Raw genomic sequence first — 19,848 nt, forward strand, 5'->3', positions numbered from 1 at the left:
CTACTCATTTTAGTAGAAGTATTAAAAAATACTAATAAATTTTATAACAAATATAAACTTAAAACATTTTTATAATATATTAAATTATTGTCCAAATGTTAAGCTAATCTGAAAATAAAAAAAGGCAAACTATTTAATTCAATAATTGGTAATCATTTAAGTTATTAATACTACACATATAAAGAAAGTTCTAATCAATATTATTAATACTACACATATAAAGAAAGTACTAATTAATATTATACCAGAATATTAACTCAAAACATGTTTATAATATATAAATGAGTTATGCAAATATTTAGACAATCCAACTAGCTAAAGCACTTTCTAAAGTATAAAATAATATAAAAGCAACGAATTATTTTGCACGCTCGTTAGTCATATTAGTTTTAAAAAAAGTTTTGTTTTAAAAAAATAACTAAAAAGGAAATTCAATTAACGAAAATATTTCATTAAGTTTACGAGTAATTTAATGTTGCGATAAAACAGAAACGAAAGAATTACTTTTCGATTTATTGTCCATACTATCAATTCGTAAAATGTATAAAATCGATTTAAACCAATCTTGAGTAATCGATTAAATTGTTTCAATGGTATCGAAGCAACGAATTGATTTGTATATTGTTTTAATTAGTTTATGTCTACTATTTCTAATAATTCGAAAACAGATATAAATGTTAATATCCACTTAATTCCTTTGCCTTTAGTCTGTTTAAGTAGAAAGGCCTAAGATGGTCAGCCTTTTCTTTCTCTTTTGTTAAGCACGTTCACATGTGTAATTTCTTTTCTCAATTTTCTAATAAAGTGTCAGAACTAAAATACAAATTTAAAAATACGTTTTTAAATAAACGAGTTATAGAAATATTCTGTCAATGTAAGAACAGAGCAAAATGTACCCAGGAATATTTTGAAGTTATTTAAGATTTATTAATTTGCATTTGTTAAACTTTTTATTCAAAAACATTTACCAAATCTTTCGGTCATAATAGCAATTTATCATGAAGCCAATCATACTTTAATTTGTAAAGCATCTCTGATGAGCTGTGCAGTATCTTGCCTTGTAATAAAAATATAATTTGTACGGACTTTATCAATTGATTTCGGTTGAAAAAAAAATAAAATAAAATGCAATGAAGCGTGTCTGGTTGATGTAGCTACAACTAATTGACAGCTTCCAATGGGGCGGTACTTTACCGTCTCAGAATCTTCAGGCGGAATTAGCAGAATTTCGTGATATGTCACATGGCTGAGGTGCATGAAAAAGTATCTGCAACATACATACATAAAACCTGCTTACAACAAGGTGGCAGAGGGAAGAGAGGAGTGCGGGTAACCGGCTTTACTTTGGCAACGGGCAAGAGTGTAAATTATTTTGCTCGCCTGTGCAAATTAATTTCAACTAACTGACAGAGACCGTCGAGTGACTAACTGTCGCATTGCTAGACTAGTTGACTAACTGGTGGAATGGCGAACTGACAAACTGGCAGTCAGCACATTGGATTACCGCCTTGCAGTATCAATTATGTATACTTTATGAGCGTTCTTTGACTTCGACTGGCAACTTCGACACACAAAAAAAAAAAACCCGTCACTTGCAAGCCCAAATTTGGCCAACGATTATGTCTGCCGTTCACCGTTTGCCAGTGACATTTTGGCCAAGTTTTTCATTTTTTTTTGTTGTAGTTGTTGTTGTTGTGTGGCTGCAACGAGTGACGCGTGCCTCGACGAAACAGCAATTAGCATTTTGTTAACATGGTCTAAAGCACCTTGTCCATGGTCTCTTTCACTTTGTTCGGCCTGAACTATGACATGACCACCAGATGCATAAATCAAAGCGCACTCCAGGTCACTGCAAAAGATGCGCCACATCAGAATTGTGGCCCGAAAGCAGCGGTAGGTTTGGCTTTCACGCCGCCTCACGCTGGCACACCTGGACCATGGCAACTATTGTATGAGCCATGGCAACACATCAACGGCTCTGCTAACTAAATCAACTGCAGCAAACAATGGAACACTAGCAAACATTCACACACACTCGTAAACAAAGCCGCGCAAATTAAAGTTAATCGAATGCTTTGACCTTTTCACACAACCACACAGAGTGCATGCTGGGTGCATGGGGCACGTTAGATTGGGTAGAAGGGGCATGGCCAGCCCTTCTGCCAATGAATGAATGCATCGCATTCGATTTGCAATTTCAGATAAACAAAAGAACCACTCAAGAATACTGCAAAAGCATTCATCCAATTCTTGCCCCACGAATACCCCGTGAATTGACTTAAAGATACAGATAATTGTGGCTTTTGAGTGACCTGCAATTAAATAATAATATTTCGAAACTGTAACCGTTTTAATTAATTTGATATCTTAGGTAAATTTGTATTATATAAGCCTTAAATATACTCTACATTTAAAAGTACTAAATCATTGAGTTACTCTGTTCTTTAAGCTAATAATACAATATAATAAAGTAGAAATCAAATAAAATATACATACATATATGTTATAATGTAAATGATTATAAATATTCATAAATAAATATAATAATTCATAAATAAATATTTTGATAAACACAAAAATTTGAAAGTAAGTAAAATTATATGATTTAATGGTACACATTAATTTACCCACTCTTTGTAAAATTCTTCAACATTTTTCCTCAATTAAAAAATATTTAATAAAATGTAATGTAATTAATAACTACTCACAAGTAATTATTTTTTAAATGCAAATTTAAGTTTTAAATAATAAAATTATAAAAATAAATAATGTAATCAACTTAATAGTAAAAATTCATTAACCAATTCTGGTTCTTATGCTTAAAATATGACATAATAAAATATTGTAAGCCAATCAAATATAATATTACCAGCTTTACTCCTTATGATTTCAATAAATTTAATATAAATGATTAAGAATTCATAAATAAATATTTTGTTAAATACATAAAATTAAAAATAAGAAAACAATAAGATGATCTTAATGATAAGAAATCATCAACTAAATCTGTTCCATATTTAATAAATATATTATACAAAAAACATTGTTCAGAAAAGCAATAAGATGTACATTTAATATAACCTTTTAGAAAAAGTCTTTAACCGACCAATATTTTTCACATTAAGAATGTAATTAGAAAAAAAATTAATTACATTAAAGTAATAATTCCTAAATAATTATTTGTTAAATTCAAAACTAAATTAACTAATATAAAATAACCAAAAGTATATTTAAAAATATTTTAAAAATATCTACATTTTGTATAAAAATTGTATTCCCTAAAGTTAATTAAACGAACTTTGCTTCATAACAATTTTAATATACCCCTCTCTAATTGCAATTATTCACAGCTAAAATATAGAACTATACGGTGAAGCAAGCCTTAATTAAAATGGTCATATCTGGGGGTTTTAATCTCTCGAATGCATCATGCAGCCAGAGTCTCGGTGTGCGGATGTGTGAATGTTGTACACTCGCTAATGTCACCGACGACATGACAACAAAATGTTTCCAATGGCGAAAAACGAAATCTATGTTAGAACTTGCTGCGATTAAAATCATTTTAGCCAAGTCTAACACACCTAATTGCTGGACAAACATCAGACAGCTAATTGAAATACCGCCTGCTTCTATGTTTTTTTTAAATTCATTTAGAACAAATGTTATTTTTTTTTTACATTTTCAAGGCCCGTCTTGACTAATGTTGGCGTTTATTTTTTCCATTTTGCATTTTGCTTTATGTAGACAATTATTTCAGCTTTATTTATTTTATTTTTGGGTGTGACCACGTTTTCCTCTGGGGACAAAAAAACAGAAAAAACTAAAACGAAAACCGTGCCAGCAATCGTGCAAATAGCAAACTGGCTAACGGACAATGCATTTTGCTGAGCTTGCAAACCGCAATTTGAAGTCGACTCTGGACCATAAATATGGGCGGTCGCCCGTTTTTATGGCAATCAAATGCGTTGTTTAATTCGAATTGACTTTTTGAACTTGACGTGAACGTGTCGCAAATCGAGCCAATGTAGCGAATGCCGCAAGTTGCCAATGAGGCAATGGGGGAAACCGTGAAGCACGTGCTTGAATCTCTGGTGACATAAAAAATATGTTAAACTGAGATTGCTCATAGACATTTGATGTGGTTTCATGTTAAATGAGTTGAAATATGTTCGAAGTGCATCTGTTCAGACTATTTGCATAAGTGAGGAAGTATTTAGTGTAAATAGTTAATACAAATATTAAGATTGGAGCAGAAAAAATATTAAAAAAAGTGATGCAAATAATAATTAAATTCCTTTCAGTATATCTTCACATTATGTATTTCATATTATGTACATATGTGTATAGCCTAAAGCCTCTGGCTCATCTCGTTGCAATAAGGATTCGTATTTGTTATTTCAATAATTTTAATCCTTAGTTGGAGTCTAATAATTATTCAGTATAAGTAAATTAGTTTATAAATATAGCTATATTATTATTAGTCTATAATAAAGCTGTAATAAATACCAGCTCATCATCTGGAGAAATATTTTAGAAGAATATTATTTTACGGTTTCTTTGGAAAACAATCTGGTATATTTTGAATTCTATGGTATATTTTGAAGTCTATGGTATATTTTGAATATAGTACTGTATATATATTTTGAAAATATAGCTCTTGGTTGAGTTTTAGTATTTTTGAGGTATATTAATAGCTTTTATATTTTTGCGGTATATTAATCCAGCTTGTGTTCTATAATATAGATATTTGAATTGAATATTGAGTTACACAATAAAAAGTATACATTATTTTTAAATAATATGGTATAATATAAATCTTCAATTAAAACTTAAGTAACAAAATACAAAAAAAAAAAAATATAAAAATAACTATAATATACAAAATTACGTATACGTGGTAAATTGAGATTGCATTAAGAGTTAAACGGAGTCACTTTTGTTTATTATATGCACTTGTCTGAACATAATCAGACTTTTTGGAGTGCTGCTTGGATATTGCAATGCAATTGAAATAGAATTGGATAAGTTTTGTTGTTAAAGTGGTAAGAGAAACTGATGGTCGTGCAATTGATAGTTGTGTATCATAAACTAAAGCCGAGTCGCTTTTAAAACTATTGCAAAACACCCAAAAAACAAAAGGCCTTTTGCACAGTATAGTTGAGCTGCCTCTGCCCCTGTTTCCCCTTTCCACCCTGGTGTATACAACTCCCCTTGAGGCTGAAGGGAAGCAAACAAATGCAATCAGAGGCTGCTCGGACACAAGGCAGGAAGCAAAACAAGTTGCAGTTGCAGGGAGAGGAAATGTGGATCATGGGCGTGGCATTGAAGCGATTTGTGTGCGGAGGGCAGCGGGTGGCAAGCGGAGACCGGTGCCAAACTTTGTGGCATAAACTTTTAATGAGTTCTTTTTATTTGCGATTTGCATGGCCACGCCCCCCATTTGTCACACAAATGAAATCTGCTAAAGCGAAATTGCATTAAAGTTGCTCTGGTTGTTGTTGCAAGCACTGTTGCCGTTGCTGTTGATGCTGCTTGTAAATTATTCACCCGCCGTGGCCCACTTCAATGACATTGCCTACTTCGACTCAAAGTTTTGGTCAAAGACCCCATCACAACCCCTTGCAGGATCAGAATCCCCCGCGCCCCTCTCCAGTTGTTCGTGGCTCAATGATGAGCGCAAAACAAAAATTGTGAAATAAAATAAATAAATATGCTTGGGCGCAAAAACTTTTAAATTGAAAATGCGCTTTGAATATTTCAGCGTTTTGCAAATTCGCTTCCTGTCCGCCATCTTGTGCGCCATTGCACTTGCTAACTGTACTTGTGCTCATCTTCATAGCTCGCTCTCCGTCTCCATCTCCATCTCCATCTACATCTGCTTCTCTTCGTTGTCTCTTCGACGAAAATAATTTGAAATTTTAATTAAAAGTATTTCGGGCAAAAGTTGCGGCGCTGCCAACGGCTCTGCTTTTCTATCAGCAGACAAATACGACAAAATCAAAAACACAAAAAACGAACGAACACAAGAGCAAGAAAAATTGAATAAAATTCCGCACAAAAATAGGGAAAACTATTTCCGGCCCTTTCATTTGCCGCTCGATGGCATCTCAACTTAAATTTTAATATTGCTGCCGAAAGGCACATTCAGCCGGAGTCCAAAACTCCGGACATGCTGCAGCTTGCAATTGTAGCCGATGCGACAAGTGTCTCTCCTCATCTGTATGCGTATTTGTCGCCAAGCATATGGCGTTCATGCGTACGAGTATATCGCGATGAGAAGGAAGCAATTTGCGTAGTTGTACTTTAGTTCTAAATATACAAGAAAGGAAAAGCGAGAATGATTGAATAAAAGAGAGGAATACAAAAGATAGGAGAAGAAAAAATGTCTGAATAAAAGAGAGAAATGTAGACTAATTGGTTTTAATAAAGCAATACTCCAGCCTGGAAACATGGAATATACTTATTGATTATTAATATTAAACTATAAGTATAGCTATAAATATGGAACACAGTTATTAATATCGAATACTAAACTACTTTAGTGCTTTTAAAATGAACATTACTATCACTTCCAATTATCCGCAAGGATCTGAAACTTAAAACAAATAATGCATTTTGTTTAGCGATTTAGAAATAGGCGAGTGCATATATATCCAAAATAAAAACGATTATTTGTCAATGCTCCTTTTTTGAATCACAAATATAACAAGAAACTCGACATTAAAACATTTTTTCTAACTTTGAATGTGAACAACTTTTTAGTGATAAGCTGCACCCGAATTGATCACGTGTAAACGTAAAATTATCCTTTCGCAATTCTTTGCATGCGTATGTGCTAAAGAGTATTGCCACTACTTAGTTCATGGCGTTTGTCGGCTTGCTTGCTATGCGTTTTCTTTTATTTTTTTTTTTCCTCCCAAGCTGTAATTAAACCTTAGTAGCTGCCGAAGCAAAAAAGGAAGGAAGCCTTAAGGCAGCCACAGAAAGAGATGGCAGCCAATGGAAGCAATAGTGACAAAGACATCGACAGAGAGAGAGAGAGAGAAAGAGATGGAAATTGTATAAGAGTTAGAGTTGGAGACGGAGACGGAGATGAAGACGCTCTCTTAGTGCAAGAAAGAAAGAAACTTTATTAATAAAAGTTTTTCCTTTGGTATTTCACCCAAGTATTATTAAAAACTTTCATATACGCAACTCTGGCGAATTCCACACGCTGACACACACACTAAAATACACACACAAGTAAACGTCCTCGAAGGCAGAAAATCAGACACATATGTCGACGGCTGTTCATACATTCAAGCGTTAAATTGCGAAGTCCTTTTTATGCATGTGACAATATTTGTTGCACTTGTTTTGCTATTCTCTGTTTTTATTAATTTCGTTACCATGGCATTGAGATTTCTTCCGGCATTTCTTCATTTATCCCTTTTGTTTGATGCTTTCAAAAATAGCTCGCAGTTTGCCCACAAGCAACGCGCTAAATATGAAACTTTTCTCTCATCTACCCTTGTCATAATTGGCACGTATAATATATGTAATTATGAATGTCCTCTTTGAGAAGTTGCTAATTTGTGGGAGCAAATCTCATAGATACTGTTTTCTTCCCGAAATACATAACAAAGGGTGCTTAACATTGTGGAATTGGTTTTATGATTATGTTTATTTATTATTTCATAAGTTTAATCCTTAATTATTATTGTATTTAGTTTATTTATTAATTTAATTATTTAAAAATATACGTCGCGGTCGTCGTTAGCACGTCTTGCTTTTCTCGTCGTCGTCACAAAAGTACTCTTCCAAGTCTATTCTATCGACTTCCTTCTCAATCGATACTCCTTCTCAATCGATACTCCTTTCTTCATATCATCGATACTCCTTTCTTCATATCATCGGTAGGGGGATAGATTGGCGTTGCCAGACCCATTCCCACAACTCGGCCATCCTCTCATGCATTCGCCTCGAATGCGTCGTCGTTGCAGTCGCCATCTGGAACCCATGGTTTCATGAATTCCGCACATGTGGTAGTTTGTCTCGGTCCCTCATAGAACACCGCATCTTTGGTTACATCATAGGTATCATTCGGTTTTGATTTCGTCACACGGTAGGGGCCAAAATATTTAGCTTTTAATTTAAGCCCACCTCCTAGTTGAGTGCGTTTTATAGCTACAAGGTCGTTGACTTTGTAAGTTGTAGCTGGCTTTCGTCGAAGATTGTAGGAGCGCTTATTCTCATCTTGAATATTCGCTATCTGCTGTTTGGCCTGCATTCGGAGCTCGTCTCTGTTGTCGTTAAACATCTGAATCATCTCGTCGGCAATGATCTGCTTCAAAATGAGGTCGTCTTTAGTATGCATCTTGATGCCAAAAAGCAACTCAAACGGCGTAGCATGGGTACTTCTACAATACGTCGAATTGATGGTTTGTTGCACCTTGCCCACGTGTTTATACCATTTGGTAGGGTCGTCGATCGACATCTTAGATAGCACTGAAATGATAATAGAATTTAATCGTTCAACTTGTCCGTTGGCCCTTGGTAAACCAGTCGTTATTAAATGATGAGCTATGTTCTCCAATTCGCAATAATGTTTGAACTCGTCTGATGTGAATGCGGAACCTCTGTCGGTGATGATTTGGATTGGATTTCCAAACATTAAGCTCTGCGTCTGTAGCCTCATTGTGACTTCTTGCGCTGACGTCGTCTTTGTCGGGTAAAGCCAACAGAACTTCGTGAATCCGTCCATAATTTCTAGGATATGCTTGTATTGCTTATGCGTAGATTCCAGAGGCCCAAGAAAGTCGATGTGGAAGGTTTGCAGTGGTTCTTCTTCTTTCGGAATCGGATGCAGCTATCCCTCCTACTTGCCACTTTTACGACTAAGCACAATGCAAGGTATGCAACATCGAATTTGCTGCTGTATTTCTCCTCCAACTTCGGAATGTGATACTGCTTTCCAATAATTTCTTTTGTCTTTTTTACGGAGAAATGACCTCTCTCGTGCGCTGACTTAATAATCTCGCGTTGCATACTCAAAGGAACCACAATTAACTCATTGTCGTCGATAAGTTTGTGTAGAAGACCGCCTTTCATAAAGTAATTATTATGAGAGCTTCTATCTCGTAGAACGTCAATAATGGCCTTCAACTCGTCGTCCTGCACTTGGATGGATTTTAGTCTGCTATATACGGTATCGTCGGTAATCATCATCATTGTAGGGTAACGGCTAAGAGCATCCGCATGACGCATTTTGTTGCCGGCTCTGTGCTCAGGAGTGTAGCTAAATTCTTGGAGAACCATGATCCATCGAGCAATTTTCTGGCTTATGTTATGTTTATTCATCGATTTTATGGATGCATCGCAATCGCTTATGAGCTTAAAGTGCTTGCCCAGAAGATAAACACGGAACTTTCTCAATGCTACTACCACTGCCAAAAGTTCTAATTCGTAGCTCGTGAGACGTCGTTCAGCATCTGAAGTTTTTTTGCTCATGTAGTATACTGGGTGTACACTTCCATCATCAGGTGATTTCTGTAGCAGGACGGCACCAAATCCATCAATCGATGCGTCCGTGTGCAATTCGGTTTCGTGTTTTGGGTTGAATATTTTTAAGACAGGCTTCATTGTTATTAGCGATTTCAGAAGAAGATTCAAGATTCCGCCCCTGCAAATCAAAAAATCGAATAACAAGCGTAATTGTAAAGCTAGAGTTACGAATTTTTAGTATATACAATAATAACTGTAGTAGTCATGATTCCTGAAAACTTGGTTGTGATCAGATAGAAATTAGAAGTTATTAAAGAAATACTTTTGTATGGGGAAAAACGCCTACTTACTAGGGCTCTTAGTTGCTTTGGTTGACAATCTGGTATTTTGAATGTGGTTCTACATCGATATACCAAATATACCATTTGGTACGTTTTTAATATTTTTGCAGTATATTCGGTATATTTTGAGAATAATACCGCAAAATATATTGCTTTTATTTAAAATGGGTAGCGGGTATCTCACAGTCGAGTACACTCGACTGTAGCTTTCTTACTTGTTTTCAATTTCGATTATTGTTTCGCAATTTATTGTTTTTGAAAAACTACTGTAATCAACAATAACCAAGAAATGACAAATTATGTGAAAGTTATATTATCGCTAAAATTATTATGCCGAGAAAATACTTTAAAATATACCATAGATTACTTAATATACTTGATTGAGAACGAAAGCAACGATCAGCCAACAGCCGCGGTCCTATCAGTAGAGGGTATTTTAAAGACTTTTCTTTCTTACTTGAATGTATGATAATTAGAGAGTAAATGTAAATGTAAACAAGTAAGAAAGTTACAGTCGAGTGTGCTCTACTGTGAGATACCCGCTACACACTTTTAATAAAGGCAAAATATTGCGGTACCATTTTCAAAATATACCGAAAATACTAAAAAAATACGGACGGACAGACCCACAGACGGACAGACGGACATGGCTAGATCGTCTCGGCTGTTGACGCTGATCAAGAATATATATACTTTATAGGGTCGGAGATGCCTCCTTCTACCTGTTACATACATTTCCTGCCGGCACAAAGTTATAATACCCTTCTACCCTATGGGTAGCGGGTATAAAAACAGCATTTTTGAACTGTAAAATTATGTAAATAATACTGTGTAAACAAACATGTACACCTCTTAACTCTTAGCGTTTAGGCTGTACTTTTGATAGTTCCGTCTGGAAGTGAAAGAATTAGTCAGTACTAATTGGTCAATCGAATATTTGCCAAGCAAACACAGTTATTAAAAACGAATTAGTTATTTATAAGTCGCATTATGAGTTGATTTTCATAACTGAAATGCCGAACATAATCTCAGAGCAAATTAAAAGCCGTTAGCAATGCCGAAAATATGGTTAGCTTTTGGCCAATTGACGCAAAAGCCAGAGAATGCAACCTCATCTACCCCCTTTTGACCAGGCTGACTAGTCGATGCCGTTAGGCAAAACTCCTGGGGCTCTTGAGCCTGAACACTACTATTTACCAACTGTAGTTGTTGTTATTAGTGCTGTTGTCCTTAGAGGCAGACTGTAGTCTGTAGTTTAGCTCTCAAACTATTTGCACATTGAGTGCATGCATATTAGCATGGAAAAGAGAATGCCTAATGAGCTGCGTACCGTCCATTAACACAGGCAAACGCATTTTCTCAAAGTTTAGTTCCATTAGAAGAGGCTCTCTCACTTCTCAGTCTCAGTCTCGCTCTCTGTTTGTTGTTTTTTTTCTAGGGTCATTCACTTAGCTAGACAAACTGACAAAACTGAACAACTAATTAAAGTAAAGCAACAAAACATTTGCGCACGCATTTCATTGGTCAGTTAGGCGGAAGCAATTGCAGATACAAAGATACACAGCAGCAGATACAGATTCAGATGCAGATACATTAGATGATCCTGCTAGGTAGCTGGGGACAATCAGTGCAGCGACCGCAGCTGTCACTGGAGTCTAGTCCCATGTATCCACTGGGTTTGACACATGAATATGCAAATATGAAGTAGTCATCCTCAATTCTCCCTCTTCTATGTTACCACCTCAACTCCAATTTCGATTCCGATTCCGATTCCAGTCCCAAACCCAATCCCAATCAGATTGCCATTCCCAGTCGCATTTACTTGTTCATTAATTTGCCGGGCCAGGACACTGACTGGGAATGCTGTGGCATTTGCTATCACAGCTGCTGACATGGACATCGATATGGCCATGGTTGACTTTGTTGCCTGTTAATTGATTGCAGCCATTTAGGCATCGACGACGGTGTCCCCATTTGCTACTCGCATCCCATCACCGCTATGCATTCCCTGCCTGTTTGGGGCATCTGGTGTGAATCTTTGCGCCCCACTCTGAATTAATTAGTGACGGCAACGTGGCTTGTAGATCCCTGACAGCAGCCTGAAATTTATTAATTGAATTTGAAAGCTCAGCACAGACTACAATCTTGAGCGTGCAAATCTATTTATTTTTATGTGTGTTCTTTTTCAAACAAAGTATACGTTAATTCTTAGAATTCATTGAATATTTCCGTTCATAATATTTGCACTTTTAGTATAAGTAAACAAATGTGGCTTACATACAAAATTTATTTATGGTTGCTTATCAGTTTCATGCTCAAGGCCAGTGAATAGAATGGAAGTTCGCTGTGTTGTGCGCCCTTTATTCGCATTTAGATTAATTTTGAGTTAATAAAATAGTAACACTAAGCTGCATCAATAATAGTTTCCATTCATTAGAGGTTATTTGTAAGAGAGTGTGGGAGAGAGAGAGAGAGAGAGAGAGAGAGAGAGAGAGTTAATTGAATTTGAAAATGAGGCCGTTTTTGCTAATATTTTCGTATATTTTTTCGAAAAAAGTGCGATGTGGATGAGTATTATATTTTCATTGATTAGCTGATTCTTCCACAAATTTTAAGCAATTTAATATAATTTCAGATTGCTTTGCATTTCTTCACAAAAACAACAATCTCGAAAACAAGGGAATGTTAAAAGAAATAAAGAAAAAACCAAACTGAGCAAAACTTTTTCCGCTGCATAATTTATGCAATTTGCTAATTTTCTATTGATTTGTTCTATTACCGCAAATATTCTTCATCTTTCTCCTGAGTTTGCCTACTTTTTTACCCCTAAGCAGCTGTTCGCGTGATACGATTTTGCATCGTAGAATTGCAACATAGAAGCAGATGCACTTGGTCTAAATAGGATATAAAATATGATATTAATATGAAAATCAGCATGAAATGAATGTAACAGGCAAAAGAAACCATCTCCGACCTCATAAATCTAGTATATATTGAACGTTATAGTATATCAATGTACCAAACGTCATATTCAATATATTTTACTGTATTATTTTGGTATATTTTAAGAGTAGCATCGCACCGTTTTGATTTAATTGAAAATTGGTAAAGAGCACTCTTGATTTAGGTTTTTTACTATTACGATAAAAAACAATAGTTTAGGTGAATAACTTATTCACTGGGCCGCGAATATAATTTGCAACTATTAATCGATTTTTGGTAACTAATTTCGTTTATTTGGAACTTATTTGTATGGTAAATATTTAAGACTAGACTATGAACAGTTAACAAAAAAATTAATTTGAAATAAATCACATTCAATAATAAAAGTGCTGATAAGGTAATGAATTTCAAAATTTTAATTGTAAATTTAAATTAAGGTGGACTTGCAGTTAAATTAAATCTCAGATAAGAAAGTCGCTTTAAGAAGTGAGTTGCACCGCGGATGAGAACTGCGTTTGCCACACCAATTAAATGGTTATATTTTATTAAATGTCTGATACAGAGGAGTAAATGGCATTGCCATAGCGATTCTCGCTCATTTTGCAGTGCAACTGAGCGTATACGCAACGCGATGTGCAGCAATGACTCGAGTGTGAGCCGTGTGCTGAGCAGGTGCGGTCGTACCTGGTTGCCATAACGCTGACGTGGCAGGAGCTACTCCAACTCTCGACTAGACGAGACATAGCGACGCCTGCTTTCCACATGCTGAAGACAAAGAAGGGAATGTTGCAATTGAATGCTGAGGGAACTGAGGAGGGCAGAACTCTAGACAACGGTGTTATTTATTCCGGATTTGTCTACCTTTTTTATTTATGTTTGGCAGACGCCAATTTTCATGGCGGCAATGGCAATGGCTCTGCCTTTGGCTTTCGTTAGAGCTTTGGCTTTGGCTTTCGCTATCCAAAGGATGCAGCTGCCTGCCTGGCTGATGGTCTCTCTGTTGTCTGCCGCGTCTCGTTGCGCGTTGCGCGTACTTCAAGTGGCAAGATATGCGGGTGCACAGCTAGGAATGGGCTCTGACCACGTGATTCGTGTGCCAGCCAAGTGGAAAATAAAAGAAATCCAAGCAACAGCCCACCTTTGGTTGTCTTAGCTCAAAGAAATGCTGGTCAGACATTCGCTAGCCAAGTAATGACGCGCCTTTTTATACCCAACACGGGGGTTGACGAGTGGTCGAGCAGCCCCTTTGTTTAAGCTGCAGAAATGCTTTGGCTTTTTGTTTCAAATTGTTGCAAAGCTGCCCCAAAACGCTTTAAGCCCAACTATTTTTGATTAAAAAACTTTGTGGGCCAGCAAGACAAAATTCAATAAGAAACGTTGAAAATCAATAACAAATCGCCAGCTGACTCACAGCAACACAGCACAGCATAGCACAGCAAATCGAAGAGCCACACGGTCTAAGTAATCTAAGCCACAAAACACAGCCACAGAATGCGTCGAGTGATGCTGAGAAGCGGACGAGGAGGTTGGGGGTGGTCACATAAATTCAAGATGTGGCCATAAGATTTATGACGATTGCGAACGTGGAATTTCGACAGCGGTCATAGACAAAGTGGGCAAAGAAAACGCCGCAACATTTGTGCGCCTGTGGCCTTTGAACTTCCGAATCTCTTGCTGTCTGTTAATGGAGACGGAGTCGAAGTGGGAGATGGGAAAGGAGATGGATATGGAGAATGTAGGGAGTTGGGAGCTGGGAGGCGTGGCTCTGGACAACAATTTTCAGTAGGCATATAAAATGTGCATAAAAATTGAAACTGCTGCGAGGCCTGTGCTCGTGGTGGTGCTACAAAGCATACAGGGCGTATACTTTACGCATTTTAAGTTTCAATTTCACAGCCGAATTTATGGGCATAAAAATGGCGGCATGACCATTTTATGGCCACTTCCGCTGACCGAGAGAACTCTAAGTGATTTCTGACATAAAAAACATTAGAGCCAGACGTCAGCAAATATTTCATATTTGCTTGAGTCCTTCGCCCCCTTCTTCATCTCCCTTTCTCTATAGTACAATAGGAATATAAATTTTCCGTTTGGTGCTGTCCGTGCTAATGATAAAGTTAGCATGACAACTCATCTTGAAATCAAATTTTTCGTTAACTCAAGTGAGTTCTTATTTACTTGCTGACTGCTTTAATGAAATCCGCCAAATATTCTTCCATGCCATTTGCTATAGCTACTCCAACCCCAAGACACGGCGTGCCATGAACTGGAGTGAAGCAATCAATTGTCAACGTCGTTGAGACTGCTCCATAATCCGGCTTATTATGCAAAGTGAATGCTTGGCCCTTTTAGGCGAGTGTCTCTCTCTCTCTCTCTTCCTTGCCAGTGAGTCGGACAGATAATCTTGGTGATATTTCATTGTCGTCACTGAAGCTTGTAAATGCGTTAACAGCGCCACAACGCGCCATGCTACGCGACACCACGCCACGCTTACCATGCCCCACCATGCCACGCCTCTTTTGCCACTCTCAGTCTTACGCCAATTGCGAAATATTTCCGTTTCCGGTTGCTGTTGGCGCTTATGCACTTCCTCGCTCATTTGTCCTCCAGTTTGTCGCGCCGGACCATTTGCTCAGATTCCTTTTTACGATGTCCTCGCCATATTCTTTACATGTCCTGCACCACCGCACCGCACCGCACCCCACCCCATCAATCCATCCATTCATCCGTTGCCCACTCGTATGTGGAAATTTCGTCTTATTATTGTCATTATGCTGTTGTCCGATTGTCTTCGCGCGTAATTTTCCAATTTCCATAAACGGTTTCAATTTCACTCGTTCTTTATTTTATGCCCCTGTCTTGATATGGCTTTCTTTTTTCTTTCGGGTTGTCTACCAAAAGGGTTCTTAAAATTTGGCTACGCTTCATTAACATATTAAATGTTTCCTTAGATTGATAAAGTATCAAATTATGCGGAGCAGCATTAAAATGCTGCTATAACTATGTCACATTATGGACACGTTTTATTCAATTTGCATTCTTATTGCTATTGGCATGCAAATACTTTAGTTTATTAATACGGGGTGAGTGGCAATAATTTATCGTCTTTTGTATTCAAAGAATATCATGTTTTATTTTGAATTTATGTAATTTGTCATAAACTCTAAAGTTAAATTACAAAATTGATATCTGTGATTGAATTACCTTTAAATTGACAAATATGTGCATCATGTATAGAAATAAGCTTGTAAATCCTGTTCAATGAAAGACAATTAGTAATTCAATTGTTTACTCAATTTATTTTAAATGTCAATCTTGGTCAAAAGCTGCTGATATAATTGTATAATTATTTTTAAGATGTTATTGAATTAATTGAATTGTTTGTTTTTCTTAGGTTTAATTTGTTTGAGCTATTTATTGTTTCTTTTTGTTTAGCTAAATGTAGTACTATATCAATATACCAAATATAGCCATAGTATTTTTGAGATATTTTTATTTGGTATATTTTAAGAATTGTTTTGCTTTTGTTCAAAATGGGTAGCGAAAATCCCTCCGAACAGCTTATAGTTATGTATTTTTAATTATTTATTTATTTTATATTATTTATTCTTATTTCTCTAGAAATCTTATATATTTTCTCTCTTTTATCCCATTTGCATACTATTTCTCTTTCGTTATTTTTTGCAAACTTTACAAATATTGGTTCTCATTTCTTTTTTGTAAACTGTGGAACTCCACTTCAGCTGAAATCTGATGACACAGACTGAGCATGATCATCTGCTGCCCGTGCAGTGCATATTTAGCAGGTTTCTCCCTGCCCATTATGATGAAAGAGAGTAGAAGGGAAGAAGTGTCGAAGAGGTGTCAGTCGAATGACTTCATTTTGGCTACTCAGCCATGCAAATTCGCACTTGATTTTATGCCAAAAATCATTGTGAGATGGCGTAAAGGAGAACGATGTATGGAAAATGCAAAAACGATTTAAAAACTCTAAAATTAAGCTATCATCAGCTCTTGCAGCTGACTATCAACTTCTCTCTCTCTTTTGTTCTGTCTTTTTGCATTCTCGCTTTCAAGGTGGAAAACATGCAACTACAATATGTGTATAAAAAAAAGTCAAAAAGAAATAAGTGCAATGCAATGTCATTAAAGTAGACAAGCAGACAACGAGGCAAGCATGGCGATGACTTGAGGGGAAGGATAGGCGAAAGGAGTTGACGATGACTATGGCCAACATAAAATCACAACAACACACACACTCACGCAGACAGCTGCACATATTTAGAGGGACATTCGGATGGCTAGCACACACATATACTCAATACGTAACCCAAGCCAGATTCCTGTCTGTGGTCGCTTATCGGACATTGTGTGTCTGACTCTGACTCCGGCTCCGGCTCCAGCTCCGACTACGGCTTTGGCTTTGGCTCCGGGTCTAGCCATGTCCCCGACTCTCATTCTGGGTCCTTCTGTGCGTTACGTAAAGCTGTAATCTGTGCTTATAAAATGGCAAATGGCAAAACTGCAGAGGGTTTTTAATTGTCTGTGCCGGATGGCAGCCTTAAATGCCCTACGACACTACAAGGACACAAAGCTACACTGCAAAAAAAGAAGGAACAACAACAACAAACTTAATCCCTTTAATAGTAGATTCTGACAAGGAAATTCTTCTGTCGATGTTTTAAAATTTGAAATGTTTTACCATTACTTGAATAGTTAAATAAATTTGAAATTAATATTGATAATAGCACAAAATGCGTAGAAATCAAACTCATATTATGTTGTTTGTGTTTTTGATACTTAATTTTATTTAATGTCGGAAGTAATTTTCATTGAAAATCAAAAATTAATATAATAAAATTTCAGCATGTTATGTGAGTTGAGTTGCGAAAGAATGTAAGACATTCTATTTGAATCTTCTATTGTTAACTATCTTACAAATGTTCCTTGTAGTATAGTACATAAATTAATAAAATTATATTATAATTTATATATTTTCTTATATACGTTTATTTGACAAATTTGGTAGTGGTGCTATTTGGCAACTGAATTGTTGTTCTTTGATTTCGTTCAGTGTACACACGTCTGATATGAAACGACTTTGTTGAGTATGACCGGAGAAATGGTTTGGGTTTTTTTTTTAATTAAAATCCCTTCATAATATTATGTTAATGTTTGCTTACCTCCTGAAAAACTACCAAGCAACCCTCTCTCAGAGAGTTTATTTCAGCAGCCATTCGCCGGTTGTTTTTTGAAATCAAGGCAGGGCCAGCGACTGAGATTGAAGTGGCAGCTAGAAAGTTATAAAAAGTAATTGTTGCCACCCGTTGAATCTTGCATTTTTACATCTTTTGTATGGGTTTGCTCGTTTCTGTTGATTTCACGACCAAAAATGCAAATTGACTGCGCTATCAGCAACTGTCATGGCAGCCCATCTACTCTTCTACTCTGCTCTACCCAAAAGCATCTCCATTTGGGGGACAGCATTCGCCCATCAGCATCACACGTTCACCTGTTTTGGAATTGAGTCTCCCTTTTGCCTTTGCCTTTGCCTTTTTGCTGTCACGAGTTCCGCTTGATGTCGGTAGATTTAGCGCACGTAGCAATTTAAAAATGCCGCCAATTGTCATATTTTCCAACAAAAATGGTCAACCATTTTCCTCTCTCATATGGTTGTATCTCTTGTTGTTATTGTTGTTGTTTTGGGAGCTACTGCATTTGAAGCAATTAGTTTTCGTAAATTTGCAACTAGCGAGCAATAAAAAGAAATGCGAGTCAGAAGTGTTCATAAAAAAAGAGTGTATAAACTCTGCTGATATATATCTAGATATGTTTGTGTATAGAAAGGTCTATGATAGTGAGATGGGAGAGTGACTGAGAGAGAGGCATAAAAAAGAAAGGCTGAGAATTTAAAGTGAGACAGATTTCACATCATTTAGCAGCTTTTGAAGGGTTCCCACGTGTCTTAAATGGTATGACGAACGAAATACTGAAACCGAAATATTGAGACTAGAGTAACATGTATTATTTGCAATTTAATAATTACTTTTGTATTAATTTAAGTTTGAATATTATCGATCTGGATGATTTAATTAATAGTGCTTTGTAAACATTCTTATGTATGGTAAGCTAATATGTCAATATTCGCATTCCGTTTTTTGTTTGAAGAATAATAAATTGTTATTAACCTTTGCGTTTTTAAATTTTACGGGTACGCCTCTGAAAATAACCACTTTCAACAATTACCTAGAGTAAAAACATTAAAAATCAAGAGATTTCAAACTTGAGACCAGAAAATATATTTTTAAATCTACACAATACCTATAGAATATTTATAAATAGGTCCTTTGTTATGTATTATAAATTTTATTGTTTTGAAGGAACATGTTTATGTCAAGTATATATTCTTCATTAAGGCATGGAAAATTTAAAAATAATACTGTAAAACTTTTACGAAAACATAATCTATTATCTGTATATTTAGATACGAATATACGCTTGCTATTCTTTTTTATTATAATTTACAATTTTTTTATTCTAATTTTGAACACCTGCAAAAAAATTCACAACATCTACCTCTATTAATATGAACATTTTTTATTTTTATTTATGGAATAAATATATATTTTATAAAATAGCTGGTTCTAAAGAAATAATCATTTTTGGAGAAAATTGTCTAATGTATAAAAAATCAAATTCCCAAGTTTGAATTGCAAAGAACAAAGAGATCAGACAAAGTTGTTGTCGTATATTATTTCAAATGTAATATACAAAATACATTTTTTTATTTTATTTTTTTTTTAAATAAATTATATTATTTTATAAAATTCTCGACAAAAAAATATACAATTTCTGAAAAACTTAAAGTAAATGAAGTCTGACAAATTCATATTCGTGTAAACTTGAATTTTGTCCGCCCATCAGTCAACTTGTAATATTTATTCTTTATTTTGTATCTCCCATTTTTATGTAAATTCCGTTTTATTGGCTTTCACATCAATTGACAATTTTAATTGTCGGCAGTTGTCATAACTCGAGGGGGGAGCGGAGCTGCACTTTTAATGGCGCCCATAACGCATTT

Source organism: Drosophila nasuta, chromosome 3, assembly GCF_023558535.2.
Source record: "Drosophila nasuta strain 15112-1781.00 chromosome 3, ASM2355853v1, whole genome shotgun sequence".
NCBI classification, from domain to species: Eukaryota; Metazoa; Arthropoda; class Insecta; order Diptera; family Drosophilidae; genus Drosophila; species Drosophila nasuta.